Source organism: Astatotilapia calliptera, chromosome 13, assembly GCF_964374335.1.
Source record: "Astatotilapia calliptera chromosome 13, fAstCal68.1, whole genome shotgun sequence".
NCBI classification, from domain to species: domain Eukaryota; kingdom Metazoa; phylum Chordata; class Actinopteri; order Cichliformes; family Cichlidae; genus Astatotilapia; species Astatotilapia calliptera.
Window position 1 is genome coordinate 5,290,867 of NC_137434.1, and position 23,128 is coordinate 5,313,994.

Sequence of the window (23,128 nt, forward strand, 5' to 3'; positions counted from 1 at the left end):
CCGTTCAATATTCCACACTCGGCTTCCCCACAGTTACATAAACAGCATCTGAGATACAGCCAGCCACATCCTCCACATTAGATTCCATTGAATCTGCACATAATGGCTGTGGTGTGGCTGCACTGCTGCAGGGTGGAGGGTCTCTCTTTCTGTCCTTCTCCTCTCCTCGCTCTTTCTCTAGGTTGGTGGGACCCAGCGGCGGTGCTGCACTAAAGCGTCTGTTTAACAGGGAAGCCAGCTCTCCTTCATGTGGCTTGAGTGGAATGAGAGCCGCTGCCGCAGCAGAAGGAGCTGCTTCAGCGAGCTGTAATATGAGTCAGAAAACAACACCAGGCACCTCCAGCCATGCTCTCTCACTGTGTGTCTGTGTGTGCTTGCACCAACCGGTATTCTGTGTACTGTACCTGTCAGCGCTAACTCAACTGTGTGTGGGTGTGCAGTGTAAACTCCATGCAGGTGAGCCTGTGTTGGTCTTGCGGTATGTGTATAGCCATGCATTTGTGTGTGCTTGAGATAAGATGTATGCCGGTGATCAACGATTCCCTGGCAGGAAATGTGTCACACACACACACATATGCACGCAGTGTGTGTCTGAGTGTATTTGCATTGGAGAGTGGGGATGTTTAGGCAGGACCCAGCACTGTGGGACAGACCTTCAAAGGGTAGTCTGAAGGTTAAGAATAAGATTAGGGTTAGTGTTGGGGTTAGATATTTAGTGATGATGGTTAAGGTTGGGGAATGTGTAGTGCAAATAAGTGTCAGATGAGTAGAAATATATAGGCATGGAGCCTAATGGACATGACTGTGACAGCTGATAAGAGTACGTGTTGGGTAAACGTGTGCTTTATGGATTGCTAGAACATTTTGTTCTTTGAGTACACTCAGTGCTGTGGGAGTGACTCAAATGCAGGATTACATTTCTCAGTATTACATCATAACTCATTTAAAGGACATTAAGCTCATAATGTTGCTGAATATCTTCAAGATATTTAATGTTAAGAATGTTATGTTATCTGCTGCTGCATTCTAGTCATTGTGGCTCACACTTGTTGAAGTACCTGCCAGGTACCCAGCTGTGATTCAGTTTAATTTATGGTTAGCCACATACAGAGTGTGTAGGTGCTGTTTTTTTCCCATGGTGTGTACAAATTTGTGCTTGTGCTATAGTCAAGTCACAAACGTAAGTAATTATAGACCTGAAGACTTTAAAAAGCAAACAAACAAACAAACAAAAAAAAAAACAGAAGAAGAATCAGAAAACAGGTAGACTTTAAGCTATGGTTTATCCACACCCATGGATGACACACATGACTGCAGGAAACAGCCAAGTCACAAGCTTCTCACCTCGTAGGCACGACTGCATGTGTTGAAAATGCTTATTGTGAAAATGAATCTGTGCTGATTGTAATGTTTCTGCAGTTATCATTCCCAAACATACTGCAGAAGTCAGTGACATTCCCAACACGATGTTGAAACTCTTCTCACTGTAACTCACTGCACGTGGATGTTTGTACAGGACAACACGGCTTTATATTTAAACACATTGGATAACTGTTTTAGAAAATGAAAAATGGCCATAAAGGAGACAAATTAGAAAAAACAAAATTCAAATTTCCAAAAATTCAAATGTCCTTAATGTATTTTTTGCCTGTGGATGTGGAGGTAGCTTATTCCAGTGGTTCCAAAGGAGTTCCAAAAGTTGGACACCCCTGCCTTAGATAGATAGATGGATAGACTGTTTGATGAGTTGCACCTTTTTAGACCATAAATACATTAAATGAATTCAAAATCGTCATTTTTTCTTTGGTGAAACTGATCCCTGATAGAGACTGAAGACGTCACTTGGATGAGTTACAAAATGTTTCTCCCACTGAAAACGTTACATCCAGATCAACAGAATCAACTTTTTTGGGAAACCTGACTTCTGGGAATGTCAGTCGGTCCCAACTAATCATTATATATTTTGTCATAAGCAGTATATTATAAGATTATCATACCATATGTGTATTACCTAAAAACTTGGTACTTGGTTAATTCAAAGTTTAGCTGATTTTCTCCCTTTAAAAACATTAATGAAACACATTACAGTAGATCATCAAAAAAACAAAAAGAATATCTTCATAACTCAATAGGAATGTGAGGAAAGTGGTCCTGTAACCAATAATTGCTAAGTGGGTTAGTTGGTAAACTTTTATTGTGTCTATATTGCACAGTGTTGCAACATGAATTCTTGTTGGGGCTGATGTGACTGATCCCAATGACAGATTTTAAGCTCAGAGGTGGAGAAGTTGAGCCACAAGTTTTCTTTCAATTAAAAAGCAAAACAATAAAAAAAAACACCAAAATGAAAGTCAGTAGAAGCAGGACAGGATGTGTGTGTGTGAAGGAGATGGAGACAGGTGTAATGGTAAACATGGAAGTAATAAGTGATTGTAATAAGTTTAAATACCTGGGATCATCCATCCAAAGCAACAGATGCAAGAGTGGTGAATAAGACAGTGAATGCAGGGTGGAGTGGACGGAGAGGAGTGTCCCTGCTGTGATCCGGAGATGGTGGCACTGACAAAAAGGTAGGAGGCCGAGCTGAAGAGGTTAACATCTTTATTGGGAGTGACCAGGATGGACAAAATTAGAAATGAATACATCACAGGGGCAACTCTGAGCGCTTTGAAGGCAAAGTTAGAGAGGAAAGGCTGAGAAGGTTCAGAGGGATGGAGGGATGGAGATGCCAGACGGGAGGAAAAGTGGAAGACAACAGAGAAGATTCATGGATGTAGGGAAGGAGGAGATGCAGAGGGTTGTTGTGAAAGAAGTGGATGCTGGACATAGAATGAATCTACACGGATGCTGTGGCAGCTCCTATAGGGAGCAGCCAAAAGATACAACAGCAGATACCAAAGACACCAAAGCATCTCTGCTCTGTCAGAAGTACAGCCTTCATTGTCCCACAGCAGTGACGACACCAGCAAAGCGCACTTAACTGCATTCTCACAGACTGCTTTGGATGTTTCTCCCAGGTCAGCACATATTGACATACAAAGTGTCAATATGTGATGACCTAGTAGTGAGACTGAGTTGAAGTGGCAGATTAACTACAACAAAACTACACACAGGCACCTACATGATACCTTATCATTGTCTACATGGGTATGCCAACAGTTCCTCTGTGTTCTGTATAAACATGATATCCCAGGTTTAAAAAAAGCCCTGTAACCAGAATGCCCATGTCCATGAGAGCACCCTGTTATTCTCAGGGACTAATAGGATTGCTACTGGCTCCAGGCTTGCATTACACCTTCTAACCTCTGTACCCCTCCTTGCTGCCTTGTTTTGAAATTGTAGCCTCGGTTATCTAGTGGTAAAATGAGCTTTTAAAGCCCTATGAGAATAATTAATTTAACTAGTCACAGCAGAAGGGGATTGGCTAAATGCAATGGGGGCAAACTCTTAATAAGGCGCCCTGGTTCCAGGGCTGGAGGAATTAGGAGAGCATTTAAGTCCAGTGGCTTCTTTGTCTTCAGTGAGGTGCGCACTTTGGAAAATCCCACCATTCCCTTGCTGCTGTATCTCTTTCAGATTAAAGAAATTCCTGCAGTTCTCCTCACCTTCACGTTTTCCTGTCAAGTTGTTGTCAGAACGAGGACCTGGTCAAGACCATTTCAGTACAGAAGCATTAGTAAGGGCTGTCACACTCACATGTTCCCAGGCATAAGCTATCAGCAGCTGGTGTGAAGGAATCCAACTCCAGTGGCAGTGACCCCCAAGATTTACTCTCCCTCTTTCTCCTCCTCCCTCTCCTCCTCATGCGCCTCTTCTTCTTCTTCTTTCCTTTCTTTACCCTCTTCATCATATCACCCTTACGCTGCCTCCCCCAGAGAGACAGCTGCAGAACACATTACATTATTGTGTGTGTGTTTTGGGGGGTTTGCAAGAAAAGATTTTTAAAAAGTCGCGAGGACACAAAGAATTAATGGAAAGAGTGTGAGAGGCAAGGAGAAACAGCATTCGACACAGTGGCAGGATAAGGCACCTTGAACTTTTGCTGACACATACGAACGTGTTGCTGCAGTCTGCTCTCAAAAACATTTGGATCTGGTTTGAAAACAACCCCTATATAGCCTCTTCAACATATGTCCGCCAGATTTACATCACTTGGGTAATGTGTAATTGTGTGTGTGTCTGTGGGGATGGGGGAGAATAAAGAGGATGGAGGGTCCTTTTGTGCTCGTTCAAAAGGGCAGTCCTTCCTATGCATATGAACATTTGACCGATCCTTCCCTTCCTGTGCATTGAGCAGTACGGGTGGTGGGCTGATTCAAGCCCAGTGCTAGTCTTTATGGTTATTTCACCGCAAATCTGAAGGGTCATTTCACCCACAAATTTAAATCATGCATTTCTTGGACGAGCATAAATCTTTTCATGTTCACTTGTCATTGTGTTTGAAATGTTGAAGTCGGCTGTATTAGTTCTACCCCGTCAGAATCAAAGCTCTCTCCTCAAGTCATCTACATTATTGTGGTCAGGAAAGCTGGACAACTCGGTTTTAATTCATGCCAAAAACCCCTGAGAAAAAGTTTGTTGGTTAATGTTTTCATGATCTCACATGTTCTTACAGTCGAGCAGATTTTGGCGCTGCAATGACTTTGCCCCCTCTGAAGGGGCTTCCATCAGTCCTGATGCATTTAGTCAGGTGATAATCTCTGCTTGTTCCCAGAAATGCACATTTCTGACCACAACCCCGTGTTGCTTGCAGTAAAACTATCATTGTGTCATTTGCGTCATTATATAAGTGTTTCCATGTCATGAAGCAACTAATGAACAACCCAAAGTTTTTTTTAATTATTATGTAGTGTGGGATGAAGGTTTTTGAGGAAAGATTCTTCTTTCTGAATGGCTAAATATACTGTCTGTCTTTGAACAATAAAATGTAATATTTTTCATCTTTGTGAGGTATACTGGAAAGTTCAATAAAATCACAAAGACTAGGTGCAGCTGAAAGCAAGAAAAAGAAGAGTTTGAAACCTGATTCAACCCCTTCGGATTCTAATTAGGTGCTGAAAAGCTATAAATTCATCCACCTCTTCTGGATGCACATATATACCAACCAGGCATAACATTGTAACTACCTGCCTGATCATGTTGTTTCCCTTTGTATTCAAAAAAAGCAGTGACCCATCAAGACTCCACTAGACCCCTGAAGGTGTTCTGCGGTATCTGGCACCAAGATATTAGTAACAGATCATTTAAGTCCTGTAAGTTGTGAGTTGAGCCACCATGGATTGGACTTCTTTGTCCCACAGATGTTCAATTGGATTGAGATTTGGGAAATATGGAGCTCAAGTCAACACCTCAAACTCCAGCACTAGTTCAACTGTGGCTGAGGAATACTGTTTCCATCAAAGGGTGTATATGGTCTGCAGGAATGCTTAGGTGGCTGGTACGTGGCAATGTTGAGTAGCAGAAAACTGGCCAAAAGCATCATTACTGTTCTTCCTTGGAACACTTGATAGATGCTGACCACTGCAGACAGGGAACACCTCAGAAGAACTGTAGTTTTGAAACCAGTTTTTCTGCTCGTAGCATATCAGTTTTAAGGTAAAAAATGTTTACATGCTCCCTAATATTTCCCACCTACCAACAGGTGCCATGATGAAGACATAATCAGTGTTATTCACTTCACCTGTCAGTGGTCATAATGTTGTAGCTGATCGGTGTATGCATTACACAAGAGTCATACCAGGCGTGTGTCAGCGGGTTTTGTCCACACACAGCTTCAGCTGTGACGATGATATTCCTGATCCCGACTTTCTGACTCTTTGGTTCAGTAGAAAATAGACCAGCTTATCGTCTGGGGCGATCGTGGCTCAAGAGTTGGCAGTTCGTCTTGTAATTGGAAGGTTGCCGGTTCGAGACCCGGCTCGGACAGTGTTGGTCGTTGTGTCCTTGGGCAAGACACTTCACCTGCCGCCTACTGGTGATAGTCAGAGGGGCTGATGGCGCGATATGGCAGCCTCGCTTCTGTCAGTCTGCCCCAGGGCAGCTGTGGCTACAACTGTAGCTGCCTCCACCAGTGTGTGAATGTGAATGTAAAGCGCTTTGAGGGTTTCGATAAGCGCTATATAAATACAAACCATTATTATTATAAAAATGCTCTCTGGTGCGTCTTGTGGAATCATTAGCTTTTTTCTTGACTGATCACCTCCACTATATGATGTAACTGGCACAGTGTAGCCAGGAGTGTAGCTTAGTTAGCATTTGTTGGAAATGTCTTTTTCTTTTTTTTTAACAATAACATTCTCCTCCATTTTAATGCGACACACACAACACACTCCTATCCCACTGTCCCCAGTACTGATCTTCTGTCAGTACTGGGTCACACATTATGAAACACCACTGGTTTTGACGAATCGACAGCATCTATCACTCTGGGCCATTTCGCAATAAGCAGCTCAAGCTATTTAAAAAAAACACAAGAGTACTGAGTGTGCTCTGTTGATGCATTCATGCAAGTCATGGCATGGGTTTGTATTGAGTTTATGGGCAATTGTTAGCTGATTGTTCTTATTACATAAGTGCTTGTATTCTTTTAGTATTTTTGGCAGCTAGCTTCAGGTCCATTGCCACCGACCTCTGCAACTTGAATATAGGGCAAATGCTGATTTGCACGTACCACAGAAAAACAAAGACACATACACAATATATGTGGCTAGCCAGAAATCAAAGCATCATAAATGGCATCTACATTGTGTATGATGAGTTACTTATGAAGCCAAATAAAAAGAAGAGTTTACGTGATGACCAGAACTAGGAAAACATATCGTCTAGTCATGAAAATGAACCCTTGCACATGTTTGTATGTGTGAGTTTCTGTGAATGAGTGTCCCTCTGTGTGCATTTGATTGGCAGGGTCCACAGTACGGTATGTCCATATGTGCTCATGTCAATGAGCCTGCAGTAAGCCGCGATATTGTCTCAGTGTATTAGCAGAGTGTTAATCATTGTGTGAGTCAGTGTGCAGTTTGTGGCAGGACTGTGGATGTGGCTCCTTCATTAAAATGTTAACCAGGCCACATGGACAATGGATGCACTGTTCGGCCTGCTGTCCTCTTCGTGCTGGACTGTGTTTCTCTTTCTCCCTTCCCTTCTCACTCTGTGTGTGTGTCTCTCTCTATGCCCCCTCTTCTTCCTCTTTATCTTGTGAAACATTGGCCTTGACTGTCGTTGAAACCACAAGCCCACAACCCTGCTCTTTTTTTTTGTCTTACCCTCCATCTCTCACTTTTTTCTTACACTCCTTTGTGTCAGTTTCTTTTCTTCTGCGCTGTGGTTAGGGTGTCAGGGCTCTTTAGTTTCAAACTGAATACATTTCAACTCTGTATGAACCACACAAGTCATAAATCTGGTTATGCTAAGGCTGATGTTACTGAATTACCTTTACATGTGTATGTAAAATGTACGTGGGTGCTCGTACGTCTTTGCGCACACATGAAAATATCTCGGTAACAGGATACAGCAGAGGAGATTTTAACGTGTGTGCATGTGTGCTGGGGTCACGGTGACATTAGCAAAAAAATTAAAAATGAGCAAGTCAGTGGTGAGTTTGGACTTTGTTTAAAGGACTATAAATAAGTGTCAGTGTTTGAGTCTGCAGTATTAAATGCCATTTAACTGTTCAGTGCTATTCCACCATGAGTGTTTCCCCGTGCTCTGTAGCTGGTTCACCTGTCCCCAGGGATCAGCACATGAGCTGGGGCAGAGGCGAGGGGTAAGGGGGAACAGTCTAGAGGAAAGGTGCTGTGAGGAGGGGTGACGGAGGGGATGTGGTACCCCCTCTAGAGAACAGTGCTCTGCATGTAAGGCTGTAACAAGGATCAAAGTGCCCCTGACACCCATGGATCCCATGGGCCATGTAGCCCTGTACCCAACCCCAAGCCCCCTACCATCATCCCCACACATCCAAGCATCAAAGGAACTATCGATCGTAACTGAGTAACAGGTGGGAAGATTTGTGTGTGTGCATGGGAATGCGTGCGTGTGTTTTCAGTCACCCATCTTTCAGCACTGCAGCTGGGCAGCTATCTCCTGGCAAAGAGGAGACACTTCCTCTTTGCTAACCACTGTTTCCTCTGAGAGAAAAACCCTCTTTGGTGCCATTTCACCTCTGGCACTCACTCACACAAATTCAACTACACAATTAGATCTACACACAGCTATACATAACCTAAAATGGCAATGACATATTATGCTATCACACGTCTTGGTGTGATGACACATGAATGAACGTTTTCTTTTGACCTGTGAACTGAAACAGTCATGCCATCAGCAGATCATGTGGGAAGACATTTTCAACTCCCTGACCACAGGAAGCTGAAAGGAATGAAAGAGGAAATGAAATCATTACTTAGTGTCTTTCTTCCATTGTGGCAATAGAGGAAAAAGCACATGACGGGGGAGTGGTAAAAAACAGGAAGAGGCAAAACTGTAACTAAGACCTTTGCTGCAATTTGAGCATGTCTGCCAGAAATGTTTCTTCTTCTTCTCTCTCTCTCTGTCATACACACACACACACAAACACAGACAAAATATTCAGTCACCTACATTTCCACTTTGCAAATTACAGCCTGAATTACGGCCCCCACCAATCATGGCATGCATCTGTCACCAGCCCGCCAATCACCGTGCTTGTCGCCATGCAGGGCGGTCGAGGCAGGCTTAAAGTGGTCATTTTCTGCTAAAGCCTGTAGTTAGAGTTCCTGGGAACAGGAGGTCGGCCATTTTGGCGCCCTGCAGACCTTTGCAGAGCTGGCTTGGATTGTAAGACTTGTAAATGTAAATATCAAACCCAGTTTGCATCATAAAGCTGCACACCGTGCTTTACTATCTGATTTTGTTACAAGACTTTTTCTGCTGGAAGCACCCAGAGGAGACATTTGTCACTGACGGGTTTCATAATAATTCATAGTCCGAAATTTTGAACTAGGAGATGCCACATTTGATATGGGCTCACTCAAAATAGATAGCTTTGCAAACCTGCTATGAGTGTGACTCAGCCACAAACTATGCGGGAGTTCTTCCAAGCTGTGGGGAATGTTCAGGACCATGGAGCAAAAGAGTACATAAGTCCGAATTACAACAAAACTAGCAATTGTAATCACTTACAAAACAATGGGCAATTAGGTACTTTTTATGCTTTTAAAAAAAAAAAAATGCGTGTACTTCTGCATGCAGTGAGTGTGCAACTATAGTTCCGAATTTCATTCATCTATTTGTGTGTTTGTTCTCTTGCAGGTCACAGAGGGATTCTGACACAGTGTGACACAACGACAAACTCCTTTTCAAGTGCATGAATGTAAGAGCGTTTTTACGCCTAGAATTCATTTTTTCTGGTGCGAATCTGTTAGTTAATTTGTGAACTTGCACCTTTTTGAGACAGAGAAAAACCAGAGAAAACAGAGAAAAATCCAAGTAGACTCCAAGAAAATCAAAATGTGTCTTTATAAACTACGTGAGAATGTACAGTCTGCTTGTTCACCAGATGTGTTTGGGGCAGAAGCAATAAGAGTGAATACAGGAGGAATGTGGTGTGTTCTTTACTGTCCTAGATCCCAGAATTCAATGACATTTAATTCAGTTTTATTTATATAAAGTCAAATAACAACATCAGTCACCTTAAGGATTTGTCTTGTAAGGTAAAGACCCTATAATAATACAGAGAAAACCCTGAAAATTAGACCACTCCATATGAACAAGTTCTTTGCGACAGTGGGAAGGAAAATCTGTCCTTTAACAGAAAGAAACCTCCAGCAGAACCAGGCTCAGGGAGGAGCAGCCATGACTGCCACGACTAATGCAAACCACCCACGGCTACGGTAAGTTTTTAGCTAAAACTTAACAGAACAACATAACAAGCAACATAAACGTCGTAGCTGAGTCAGCTCAAGATCACCCCCTCCAAAGGGTTCTCAGGCAGCTGGTCCACATCCAAAACGAACCAGAACCACAGTTGGATTTGAACAGACTAAAACAGCAGGTGTGGAAACACCCCGAGACTCCATGCTAAAGTGTCTGAAACACTAATAATTTCAACAAATTTCCTCTTCATCCCCAGACTTATTTTTTGTCATTCAGCACCGAAGAAAAACCTAATTAGGTGGGCAATGTTCTCTTGTCTCTGGACCAAACATCATGTGGCATCCATGTGACAAACCTCTTTATCAAACCACTTGATAGAAATTATATTAGTCAAACTGAGACTTGATTTAATTGTATCAAGTCTACCTGGTTCATGCAGTTCATCTACCCACATTTAACATAAAATTTCACAAAATGGGCAAAAGACTGATCTGGATCACTTTGTTTAAAACTGTGAGAAATCTCATTGGATGAGATGAAGACCTATTCGAACATCCTTCAAGTTTCAATTATCTTGAGACTCAACTTAGAAATCCTTCGATTACATTTTGACTTGGAATTGTCGTGAGAAAATTAATTAGACTTACTCTGAGTGACCCACACTTATCCTGGCTTTGAGTTCTGTCCTGAAGGCCTTGAGACTTGAGGTAGACTAACTTCAAGATGTAACATTAGGCTCGGGCTTGTTATTCTGCTGAGACTTGACTTCCATTCGTCCTGATTGTTTCACTGTTCCTTGGCTTTGATTTGCTTTGATCAGATATGAGGCGTGACTTGGACTTACCTTAAGACACGAATTGGACTTAATCATCTCAAAACTATGACAACACTTAACACTTGATTTGAACTGTAAATCGTCCGGAGATTTGGCTCGGGCTTGTTTTGACTTGACTTGGACGCAGTAAAAACAGCTCAATACAGCTTGTACACAGCATGTAAATAAACCTGAGTAATGAAGACATTATGTTACAAGATTACAGTGTGTTTTGCAAATGTGCCACACATTCCCATTTTGAGTTCAACTCTCCTGACCTTGTGCGTATGACACATCTGCTCAGGAATGAGTGTGCTGGGATGAAGTTCCCTGTATAATCTCCACCAAGCGTGATGAACCATCACTCATCATGAGTTACCTCACAAGCTCAGAGCTCGGCCGCAGGAAATTAGAGAGCATCCAGAGACGTGCGTGTCATTTCACAGTCCAAGCGTAGGAACAAGTGTGTGCGTAGTGGTTTGCTTCTGTTTGTGCGACCGTGTGCCTGTGAGCAAAGCTACTGCTGGTAAGTGGTTTCAGTATTTTGGTACACATGCATGAGTGCACTGTGGGATTTGCCGTTTGCTGTGTGCGCGTACTCTAAGTGGTCCTCCTAATCACAGTCCTTAAGGTTGTGTGATCACAGGCCTTCCCGAGCAAAGCCAACCAAAACTACTGAGTGACAGACAGACTCAGAAACACACACAAACAAACAACAGGGACATCTGCTGTGACAAACACAAAATATCAGAAACACTTTTGCTATTACTACCAAATCTTTAGAAATGTCTTCCCTCACTCTCATTTAGTCGATCTTCCTTCATGGTCACTGTCTTCACACTTGAACGCCACACAGATAAAATACATAAAAATACACACTCTCCGGTTTACACGCGTGTGTGGGATCCTGCAGCGCCGCTCCAAACAGGCAACCCTGGGACAGAGGGTGAGAGTAGGGGGCTATTGTTTGTGTGTGTCACTGAGAGTTGTCTTTACTCAGATTAGTAACTTTGAAAAGAGGCTAATTAGAGAGGTGTTGTGTCACTGCTGTTGAAAAGCGGTCAGCTGTAAGAGCCAATGACAGGCTAGAAGCATCTTGGGTGTCTTGAGGACACTTTATGATAGGGATGTGGTGCGCCGTGTGTAATGCTCTTGCTGTCATGTGGCTCAGGTCAACAATGGATATGTACGTGGGCATGTGTGGGTGGTTGCTTCTGTGTGTGGCACACACGTAGTGTATAGACAGAATGCAGAGATTGATTGTCCCCTGCATCAGTGTCAGAGTCATCTAAAGCTAAGTTGTATGAAAATTTGTATAAATAATGCCTTTACAGTTTGCATTCTGCAGTACTTGTCTCTCTGTTAAATGCACCATTAAAAAGGTGTACAAACTGCTAAAGAAGCCCAAAGCAACCAAATTTAGACTAGAAGGTAAAGTGCTACAAGTTATCGGCTAATGCTAGCAAGCTTAGTCAGCAAGCTGCATTTATAAAATATATGGGCACAACGCATACACAGACATATCTGCTAATTAATGCTAAGTAACATAGTAATAAAACAGTAGAATTTTAAATGTTTACACCAATAAAAATGCTCTGGGCGACATTAATATCACAAATAGAAAGCTGCAGTTAGTGGTTAGACAAAGCACACAGGCAATGTGTACACCTCCTTGCACAGCTGTCAAAGTATCAACACTCCTAACTTTAACTCTACTCTAAGCTGACTTGCTTTTGTAGCCAGGATCGAATGTCTGTTAGTGGAACTGGCAGTTCTGTCTCTACAAAACCATAGAAATACACAATTCTGGCAGCCCTTAAAATAGCAAAAGACAGCATGTCCTCCATTTCTGATTGTCAGCATTTGTTGTCATTCCACGGACTACAGGAGAATCTCAGCTTACAGGTGTTTGCAACACAGGATGAAACAAATTTTTACTTGACTTTTTATACAAAATTGTTGGCTGTAGTCATTTATCCCGTGTTGCAAAGTCTGATCTGTGTGTTGAGTACTGGATTTAACCTTTTTCACAACTGATGAGTGCAAGAACTACATTTAGCCCTTACCTTCGTTTCCTGAGATATGTTTTGTCCATCCATCCATCCATCAGTGCTCTTCCAGTTATCCTTATCAGGGTTGCAGAGGCAGGTGGTGGGGGTTGGAGCCTGTCCCAGCTACAGTGGGCCAAGAGGCCAGACACACCCTGGACAGACCCAGCCAGTCTGTCGCAGGGGTAATGCTGAGAGTCAGACAACTATTAACACTTAATGACAATTTAGAATCACCAGTTAATCTAACCCCACTAACTGCATGCCTTTGGACTGTGTGAGGACCTACGCAAACTTTTGCGTAGGTTCTTTGTGTGGAGTTGAACTCTGGACCTTCTTGCTGTGACGCAACAGCACGCCACCATGTAGAACTCATATTTGCAACCAGCTTGAATAACATTCAGCCATCCAAATGCCTGGAATTACTATAGGGCTTTGGAGTTGATGTCACTCCGCAATGTTTTGTGGGAGCGCGACGCCATTTTCCGGGTCCACAAATCAAAACAAACACACTGTGTTGGAACGACGACCACAAGAAACATGTTTAAAAGCAGCTCAAAAGAAAACGGACGGTATAGAGACCGATTGCGTCCAGAGGCGAAGCAGTGGTACTTGAAAAAAATAGAGTGGATCGCAAATGTGGACCCATATGAAATACGGCAGTGGAGTAAAGACCCAGACGACTTACCGCCACTGTCCTACCCCGATATCTTTACGTATCTTGTTTGTGGAGTAAGCGCTTACACTGCGAACCAGTTTCGTAATTACAAGTCGCTGGAGGCGCACATCCAATTTACTAACGACTGGGTCCAAGATTTGGCTATTTTCAACCTGTGAGTACGTCGTCATTCAAACCAAGGTAAGTCAGCTGCAGTGCATCGAGTGTAACAGCCATGGTTCACCCCCTACCACAATTAATGTTATACATTTATCAATGAATCTCGTTGTCATATTATGTGTCCATAATTGTAAAGTTGATGCAAACTACCACATTGATAATCGGGCAAGATATTACATCCATTTCATAGGCAGGCTTCCCTACAGTTGTGCGAAAGAATTAGTGAATCGTTACATAGCACGTATTTCTGCAAAGTCACTCCATTCGATGTTTGTTCGCAATTTCTATAACCTCCGAGACCACCAACGATAATATTATTAAGCTATAAAGAGTGATATGAACATATATAGAACTTACCTGAATGAAAATGTCCGGTAAGTTAAGTGATATCTGGAGATGGAAGCGAACTGGATATCAGCTCGTCTCACGGCTGCTATCCAGGCTAGACGCCTTCGTTTGGTAAGGTCCGCCATATGAGCTCCCTCATGTTGCTTCCAGGTTGCGAAAGAATAAAAAGACAAACCCTTTTTAAGCTTATTCCTGTGCCGGTCGTGCCGGTCGTGCGATCGAACATTGCAGCCGACCACACAGCAAGTACGAACGATGGCTGTTGTGTGTGCCTTCGCTCCTTTTTTGCTTGCGCTTTGTTTGGACCCGGAAAATGGCGCATCAGGCCAAAATCCTTTCCACGCCCACCCAGTGACATCACGCTCCAAAGCCCTATAGTATTATTATTTGGGTGCTTCTCTGTGTTTTTTTTGTTGTTGTTGTTGTTCATTATGGAAATGGTCAAAATGATAAGAAAACCTCCAGAGGAGCAGCACATCAGGGTTGCAACGCTGGAATTCCCAGCTCGTGTTTTGCAGGCTGCTGAGTGTGCGTGGGGGGTCAGGGGTGAGCAGTGGGAGTGTTTGCTGTAGGGGAAGGTTTGGACTGGGTCAAAGGGTAAACCACAGGGTAAAGGGAGAGAGTTCAGCCAGTACAAGGTGTTGTTTGATGTTTGAATATGTGTGCTTTTTGGGAAGGGACGGGGGGGTGTTGGATTGACTGCGGTCAGTTTTTCACTTGTCAATCTTTTCACATTTCGTTGTGGGACTTAAGCATGAACGGGGACCTTTTGAGAACTCAGCCTCCCTGCCTGTGTTTCCTACGGAGGAACCTGGATTTAAAATGAAAGCCAAAAGGCCTCGCCGTGGGTGCAGTATGCATAACCTGTCTCTGTATACTCAATGCTCAGTCTTTACACCAGGCTATGTTTAAAAGTTCTCAATGTAATGAGACGTTATGAAGTGTTAAATTCAGTCAATTTTTAGTTTTACCAAGTCGTTCCAGTCTCGCTCCTAAAGCACTTTTTTGGAGAGGTCATTAGTTCTTGATGCGTGTAAGATTATATTCTTTTCCCCTGACTGCCAAGTCTTCGAAGAATGATTAAAAAAACAAAAAAGATCTAGATGCCGCATGCCATAGGACAGCTCAAGCTCCAGTACTCCAAGCTAAGCTGTTTTGGTCATGCACTTAAGACAAACAGCACATTAGTCAGCCCTGATGTTTTGGCTCATCAAGGAGCTTTCTGAAAGATAAACTTTGCAGCAGGGAATACACGTGGTATGTGTATGTGTGTTTTGGTCTGTGCGTCGCTGTCAGCAGGTCAGTGAGATAACCACTGGCCTGCTGTCAGATCCCTGCAAGTGGCTGACCTGTCACTCCAACCTGCAGGCCCCGCCCCTCCCCTATCAACACCATAGGCTGAGTGTTGAGTATTCAGGCGTCTGGATAGTATCACGCACACACACACTCACACACATGCACGCACATAATAGTGCACAGTGTTTTTATCCCGCCACCGATCAAGCGTCAAAATTTACTTTGCTTCTCTCTTCACCTCGGCCCAGATTTAACCTGGAACTTTTCACCCTCAGATATGATTTCCAAATCAGAATATAAATCAGCTCCCGTTCCAGGTCTTTATCCTCTTCAGCTGTTGTGTGCTTCTGATTAGATCCTCTTCTCCTCCCTGACGTCAGCAGGGCTGCTCCCCTCGGGTTACATTCAAACACACATGCTCACACCTGGGAAACACCCCGCACAGGCCTGCTGCTTCACAGGAAGCGCTGCAGGAATAAGTGCCTAGCTCAGGACATCAGCACTGGCTACAAATCTAATCTGCAACGAGATAATCTTTAATCTTTAACCATGGGTTTCCATCAATAAAATCCCGACTGACTGTCACGGACACCCTCGCCTCGATGTGTTTTTGATCAGATTCTGTCCTCTTCCTTGACGTCAGCGTGTCTGCTTCCCTGGCTGGCTGTTTATTTTCATGCAGATCCCAGAGTTTACATGGCTCTGATACAGCACAAAAGACAGCAGAGGAGCTTGGCACGCCTGGGGAAGGAAGCAGAGTTAAGGGAACTGTCAAATGTTTTCATACTCCTATGAAACAGATGCAAAGGCATGCTGCTAGACGTGGAGCTGTATATTCCAAGCTGCAACAAAAAGCTGTTGTAGAGTTTAATCTTAATTTAAATTAGCCAGATCCAGTTTCAGGAACATGTCACACAGAAACATCAACACTTGTGTGTCGTATTACAGTGTAGTATAAAAACACTGCAACTGAGACTGGACTTTACATCGTTGCGCATGGTTTTGGTGGAACTATGGTTTCTGCTGCCAGATGAACAATTTTCTTTTACGAGTTGATTTTCTGGAGACCCTGTCTCAGCCCACGGGTTATTTTTGCAAGCAGTTATTACGTTGATACTTTAGAGTTTGTCACCCTGGTCACCTAAAAAATAATGGAGCATACCGGTATGCTAGAAAAGGGTGTGTTTTAACCAAGATCATTATTTTCTTTCCCAACCAAGTATTTATTGTGCCAAACCTAACCAAATAGCAAGATAAACTGAAAATCATAATTGGCCGCATAAAATGTTTAAACTCCAGTGTCCTGGATAAAGGTTAGACACATTTCAACTGGGCTTATTAGTTATAATGAGAATGAAAAAGGAAGTAAGGTAACAAGATGTATCTATGTCACCTTACGACCTCCTCCCTTTGTGAGATGCTGATTGGACATCTGTATGGGTGAACAAAACATCTGACTAATATGGGAGTCTAGATTTTGTTTACTGTCTAAACTTTTAATCGTGCCCATTCCACAAATGCAACTCCATATTTTGTGACCTCAACAGCGACAGGTCCACTGCCAGCGTTCAAACAGGAAGTAAATATTTTTTCTACAGTTATTGGTCTATTACTATATCATGGTATTAATTACTATATATCTATTACTTGGTTTTCAGCTCTGAAATGGACAGTTAAAGGTGGTTCAGCAACCTTTACCATGGCCGGAGTCAGGATGACAATATTGGGGGCTCTTTGGTGTGGAATTAAGTTCATGTGAATCAGAGTTTTCACAGAATTCTGTGCTGTCTTGTGAAAACAGTTACCCCATGATTTTGTAGCTTGTAGAATCACCTTTAACAGCAATAACTTGAAATATTCATTTTCTGAGACTTTATCAGTCTCTCTCATCGTTATGGAGGATTTTAGTCCAGGTCTGGCCTTGTGACACATTGACTCTTTTCTTTTTCAGTTAGTCTTTTGTAGATTTGCTGCGGTGCCTGGCATCATTGTCCTGTTGCAATACCCAAATTGAACCAAGCTTTAGTTCTCAGACGGATGGCCTAGATTACTTTCATATAAAGCGAAACTCCTCCACAGCTGATTTATTGATTGCAAGGTGCCCAGGCCCTGTGACTACAGAACAAGCCCAAATCATTACCCCTCCACCACCGTGCTTGGCAGTTGGTATGAGGTGTTTGTGCTGGTGTGCTGTGTTTGGTTTTTTGCCAAATGTGGAGCTGTGCATTATCCAAAAGACACTGTTCCAAAAATGTTGTGGCTTGTTCAGACATACTGTCATGAACTTTGACATTTGAGCTCTTGGGTTTTTTGCAGATTCTCTGAACATTGTAGAGGTGCTCACACTTACTGATAATCAGTTAATCAAGTGCAAGTGATTCACAGCACCAGGCTGCTACTTACCCTATTACCCTACTATTTTTATGGAAAAGAGTTTTCACATGACTGCCTGTTAAAGCTTTCTTTTGCATATGACTGTCAGTCATAAAAACAACAAAAAAGCTTCCAGGGCTGACCAGACTGGTTTGAGGTTAATTTTTTCCCATCGCTGTAACCAATTCCATTTAAATTCTATTCAGTTTTATTTATACAGCACCAAATCACAACAACAGGCACTTCATATTGTAAGGTAGACCCTACAATAATATGAGGCCCTATGAGCAAGCACTTTGGTGACAGTGGGAAGGAAAAACTCCCTTTGAACAGGAAGAAACCTCTGGCAGAACCAGGCTCAGTGAGGGGCGGAGCCATCTGTCGCGACCGGTTGGGGTGAGAGAAGGAAGACAGGATAAAGACATGCTGTGGAAGAGAGCCAGAGATAGCCAGTGGTCTTAATGTGGTAAAGCAACAGAATAAACTAAACAACCAAGGTGTTCATTTTCCATTTATCACCATTTTTGTATAGGTCACCTTTTAGTGTATTATAATGATGCTACTCTATAACTTCAGAGAACTTGTGTTAACATTTCAAATAATCAAGAAAAAATGAATACCACTTTGTCCTTGTGGTAATGACACAGCTGAGGGCTTAGACACCACATTTATCATGTAGCAAAAAGAGACAATAACTGGTAATACTCACCTGTGCAGTGTCATCCAGTGTCTAACCCATTGTTATGAGTGCAGGTCATTTTACAGAACACAGCCAGCTCCAGTCATGGGAGTAAAAACCGTTAGTGTATATTTCATTACATAACCCATCTAGAGAAAAAAGCTCATGAATCAAAGATGACTTGGAAGGATACTTTTTTATGTAATCTAAATGAAACTTAAATACAGAGCATGTGTTTTTGATTTGTTACTTAAAACATTAGACATGACTGTGGGGAATGTTTATTGCTGCTGTATAAACTATGATGCAATTCAGGTATGAATAATACTTAAAAAAAAGCAAAATAGGTATTTTGGTGTATTTTTTTTTTGGCTTTCAAATGCATTAATTTGTTACACCAAGTTGCTTGGATTTGATTATCTAACTAGCAACAGAAACAACATAGCCCCACCAGTGCAAACACTTTATAATTCTTTTGTCAGAATTCCTGCAAATACTCTACAGCCAAGCAAGTAGGACTGCAAGGCTGTATTGTTAACACATTTACATTATTAATATATCAAATATTTAGCAGGCGAATATTTAATGCGATCAATTTTATAGCAACAATTTAGCAAAGGTAAATGTTAGACACTAGCACAAACTTGTCCAGTTAGTTGGCATTTAAAGGTGATAGACTATGTTCAGACTTAAATATGTTTGATTTAAAGGCGTAGAGAAGTTGGGCAAGCATTATTATTAGGTTATTATAAACACATTAGCAAAGGGAATTCATCTGTACATGTTGAGGGTTGCTAATTAGCTGAAACAAATGCTACCATGTAGCAGGAAGAAGACATCACAAACAGACAGATGGCTGCCCCTCCCTGAGCCCGGTTCTGCTGGAGGGTAGTCTTGTTAAAAGGGAGTTCTTCGTTCCCGCTGTCACCAAGTGTTTGGTCATAGGGTTGTCTGATTGTTGAGCTGACTGTTATTGTGCTATATAAGTTAAGCTGAACTGAATTAAACTAAACAGCAAAATCAGGCAGAATTTCGGCCAAGAGAATGTTTGAAATGGTTATTTTTTTATGGATTAAAGTCTCTGGTGTCACATTAAAGACACACTAACCATGCATAGTGATGAAAAAATGTAGAGGCGTACGCTAACAACTGGATAGTTTAGGTGTGGACCATGTGTATTCAGTAAATAATAGACAAAGAAATAAAGTACATTTAAAAGACGAGAGGTTCATGTAGCATGGCGGATGCATGGAACCGGAAACTCAGCCATTATTTGTGCTCCATATACTTAGCCTTATTCTTCCCAGTGTCAAAACGCTGTTTCCTAAAAGTTTTGTTTGGCATGATTTAGGACATCACAAGTCATTTGTAAGTAAACCCTGGTCTAACAAGCAATTTACAGGGAGTGAGACGCAAACTTCAGACACAGAGAATGGACCGTCAGTGGCATGGGAAAGCTAGGTTATTTCTAACCAGGTAATTGAACCTTTTAATCTTTGTCAGATACAAATTATTATTCAAAGCAGAATATTTTTAACCACCGTCACATCTTCATGTCTGGAGGGGATATTTTAAGATGGAAGATGAAAGACCACAATTTCTACATCAGTATGGAAAAACGTATAAAAATCTGCTCGGCAGACTCCAGCCTTGTGCTTCCACGTTAAAGACAGACAGATGAGAAGCTGCAGGCCTATTGAAAGCATGTGGAAAATGTAGCAAGCAGTATCACCAGATCCAGGTGTACGTAGAGGCCCTGCTGTCTGCTCTGTTTACGTGTTCTTGTAAACACACTGCACAATGTTGCTGTTGTCAGCAGTTGCATTATGCAAACCATGGCTGATCTGATCACATAGCAGAGAGTTTGACCACAACTTTGACTAAACAAATGAGAATGACTCTGACGTAGCCTCTTTAACCCAGATCCGTACACAGGCTCAATCTAAAAACACACCTCTCTCCCTCTCTCTCTCTCTCTCTAACATGCACTCTCTTTCTCTTAATAAGTCTACCCACCCAACCACCCCCAGAGGTCACGTGAGTCAATCAGCCCCATGGTAGTGTTGATTGATGACTTCAGCCAGAACCAGGCTTTAACCACAGACACATACAAACTCCCATTACTCACCCCAAAGATAAGCAAATGGTCTGTAAGCCACCAATGGCTCTAAGTGCTGTACAAACACAGGTAATGCTGGCCTCATTTCAAAAGTCTTCATTACCTAACCACAGCCTCGACAAAACAAAAACATATACATATAATAAAGATGGCAGTATGCTGGGCCCCTTTCATCTCTTGATCTAGAAGCGCAAGGTCAGATCAAATCAGTGGGTCTGTTTTCAGCAGTGTATCTGTGACGCCGTCGGCGATGACGCACCCTGACGAATATTAAGATGGACTTAAAATGAAATTTTCTGGATGTGCTGCCAAAAAGATGCGCCAGAGTTACTGAGCAGAGATGAGGAGGTTAAGAAGCCAACGTGTACTTGGGTCTGACGCAAACTGACAGTACAGTACAATACAGGTAGTGTATCGACAGTCAAGGGATGCGGGCATGATTAACATATGATGATTCAAAGCCTCTGACAAGCTCTGTCACAAGACTGGAGTCTGGAGGGAGGATTACAAGGCCAGATGTTAACAGGAGTGGAAATGGCCCTAAAAAGAGCAGTAGGAAAGAGCTCTAATCATGTATTTTGGAAGAATGGTTGTCATCTCGCTAGCAGAGCTCCATGGACGTGAAAAAACTACAATGTTGGTTTTTCCTTTAGTCAGTCAACCATACGACGAGCGAACTTAGAGTTCCAAACTTCAGTTTAGCATTGAGTGTTTGGAACATTCTCAGGATATGGAGCTGAACAAGTGGATTCATATGAAAAGTACCGTATTGTAGCGGGTGCCAGTACTGGTACTGGTGCCACTGTTGGCTTGAGAGGCTGTATACACTTGCACAGTTTCCCCCTTTAGGTACACTCATCCAGCATCGAGTGTTCATGTGGCCTCCTATTAAACAGACAAATAGAAGATATTATCTTGACTTATGGCTAGCTTTAGCATTAGACCGACCTTGCTTTGCTTTGGTAGGGCACCAGTGCTGCTGATCTCGGCACCATTGTAGAGCCGATATAAAGGACATATGCAGCATTAAACTTGTCAGCAAGTGAAACCTTAAATTTTAAGAGAAAAAATAATTTCTTTCTTTTTTTTTAACCGGTACTGCACCTTAAAATGTAGAAGAAGTGCAAGTTTTTACCTTAAAAACTTGGCCGAAAGTATCTGCTGACTTTTGAAATTCAGACAAATTATAATGATTTTGCCCAATGAGTGGGGATCAGCTGAAGAATAGATACTTGTCCCCAGCACAGTCCAAACGTCACAGGCCTATAGTCTGTCGCTACTGCGCACTCAGCAGTACTTCTCCATGCTCTTCTTGCACAACAGGCTGGAGCAGGCAGATGAAAGGAGCGTCCACACTGGGCTCTGGCTCCAGCCCCCCTCCATCCATCACAATCAACGCCAACAGTCAACCCAATTAGGCCCCCGGAACACTCAGGGCCACGGCTTGATTGTTAACACTGTGAAAACACAGAGGGAAGGAGGGTGGACGCTGGGCGATGATGGGAATTCTGAAAGCTTGGGGGGAGTTTGGGGAAAGATCGGGGAGGAGAGGGGGGAGGAAGGTCAGATAGATGGCAGCCCCATTTCCTCTCTAATGGTCTCCAAACGAGGGAATATGAGGGAATGTTACCCAGTAAAGCAGGTGACCCAGAGAAAAGGTGGGGGCAGCCACACCCACCCCTGAACCCTCGTTTGACTTGGAACATACACACATCTGCATAGAAGCCATTAAAAAGAAAGACATGAAGGGTCATGCAGGAGTATAATTATGCATGCAAGGACTGTAGAAAGCACACTCAAGGGAAAGACATAAATAAAAATTATGAGCAGAAGTACGCCTCGGAGAGCTTGTTCTTGAACATAAGAGTGCGTGTAAGACAAACACAATGACTTCTATAGCGTCATTTCCAGCAATCCCATAACTCTCACCCACCACAACCGCTGATTTGTTTCAGTTCTCTCATCGAAAAGCCATTAAGCGCTATGGTGCACTTGGCTGTGCTAGTCAGTTTAATCAGCTTTCCCTGTTCGGTGGAAGTTACAGGAAACGGCAGAAAGGAACACCTGGACTGGGTTACACCATTCAGGAATCCATGAATAAAGCATTTAGAAACAACTAGCTACTTTGGAAATGTGACTTACAAAATCGGGTGGCACCGTTAACTGCATCCTTAAGGCCAAAACAGCCATAATAAAGGGAAATATGCCTGTTTTGAAATAAACAGGAATTATCCTTTATTGGATGGTGAGTTAGCTAATAAGATCATGTTGTGCATTGGGAGCTAGGAAACATATGGAGAATCAAAACAAAGTCAATACTGGTAACTTTATTTGCAAATGTATAAGAAGGACTTTTAATAAGATCAAGAACTGGGGCTCCATTGAATGAATGAATGAAAACATTTTTCTATTTGCAGTTTTCATTGTGTTTTTGGTAGAAGGGATTAATACAACAGACATAGCCCCATTATTAGGTTTCAGTTGTATTAAGAACCACTTGATGGTCTACAAGTTTCTGTAGTGTTTGACTACACCTCTAACGTGTCATTACCATTGGAAAACATGCCATTATGAGACTGTATCATGTTGTAAATCCTTAAGTAGCCAATCGTCATGCATTAGCAGAATGTTAACATTTTCTGGACAAAATGAGCTTCCCTAAACAAAGAAAAGATAAAAATGTATTTGTATTTCTGTTTTGAAATGCAACTGTTACAGCAATTTTGAAAGACAATAAAATATAAAACATTAAAATGCGAGC

The 23,128-nt window shown here is 42.4% G+C and overlaps 1 long non-coding RNA gene across 3 annotated transcripts in view; it reads left to right on the forward strand.

The window, feature by feature from the left end:
* The first annotated feature begins 318 nt into the window (after nt 1-318).
* Nucleotides 319-23,128, forward strand: part of LOC113035464 (uncharacterized) — a 28,261-nt gene continuing 5,451 nt past the window's right edge. For 2 of the 3 annotated variants that reach the window (XR_013901051.1, XR_013901052.1), the window contains exons 1-2: nt 326-456; nt 9,289-9,349. This is a non-coding gene — a long non-coding RNA (uncharacterized LOC113035464). Of the gene's footprint in view, nt 457-9,288; nt 9,350-23,128 lie in introns of all 3 variants that reach the window. The other variant, XR_013901050.1, reaches the window with a different exon arrangement.